The sequence below is a fragment of the Myotis davidii genome, unplaced genomic scaffold, assembly GCF_000327345.1.
Source record: "Myotis davidii unplaced genomic scaffold, ASM32734v1 scaffold44, whole genome shotgun sequence".
In the NCBI taxonomy this organism is placed as follows: domain Eukaryota; kingdom Metazoa; phylum Chordata; class Mammalia; order Chiroptera; family Vespertilionidae; genus Myotis; species Myotis davidii.
In genome coordinates, this window is record NW_006299705.1 from 939,527 (window position 1) to 940,541 (window position 1,015).

A 1,015-nucleotide genomic window follows, 5' to 3' on the forward strand; every position below is an offset into this window, starting at 1 on the left:
TCCCAGCCACTTGCCTCGGTCTCAGGCCAACCGGGAAACGTTTAACCTTGAGCCTTATTTAAAACTCACAGTTTTTGCCAGCCAGGTCCCCTCCGCTAGTGCAGCCAGCAGGCCCCAGCGCGCTCCCCGGGCAGCGTGGGGAGGGCGAGGCAGCTGGCGGGTCCGTCTGGGCCACAGCTGTAGGGTCGGGAGCTTCTCTCTCGGACTCGGGTCCTTTCAGAAAACTCTTTTCTTGTCGGATGTGGTTTCCCTTTAATTAATCACTCACGTCTGCGTGTCCGCCGCGCCGCTTCCCCACTCTTCCTCCAGCCCCACATATGATCCGTATTTGGGAGCGGGAGCGCAGGCCGAGCATCTGGGGGTTGAGCGGGTGGGGGCTCTGCCAGCCGCCATCCAGAGACCCCCGTTGGTGAGACTCCTTAGAACGGTCTCTGGAAGGTCCCCGCCCCCCCTCCTACTCAGGCCTCAAGGCGCGCAGTTCCAGGCCGCAGCGTGGGTGGTCCAGGTGTCCCTGGTGGTCTCGATGGCCACGTTTCGGGTTCTCTCCCTTCTACCCCCACAGATGCCCCACAGAAGATGGCATCTGCTGGCACAGCCACCTCCGGCCCCCACCCACCCACGGTTCCCAGGCTCCCTCCAGGCCCGACGTGGCCTTCTCCGGTGCTGTGGCTTCCTGAGCTACGCAGGGCGGACCAGCCAGCCTCCCTCCCAGAGAGGCCGGTCCCGGAGGTTGTTGGCCCTGAGCCGGGGTCTGTGGAGTCTCTTCCCCGGGAAGCCCTAGTCCTAAACCCCCAAACCCAGCCATTCTCAGGCCTGCGGGCCGTGTTGGCGAGACCTGGTGCTGCGGGTGAACATTAAACACGGGGCCGTGGTTGCGTTTAATTCTCCCGTCACTTCCAAACCGCGAAGGGAGGCCTGCTCCGCGGGCCTCGGCTTCAAGGGCGCCGCGCGTGCGGCGGGGACCACCCTGGGAACACGGTGCCCGCAAATGTGGCGCAGGCCGCCCAGCGAGGTG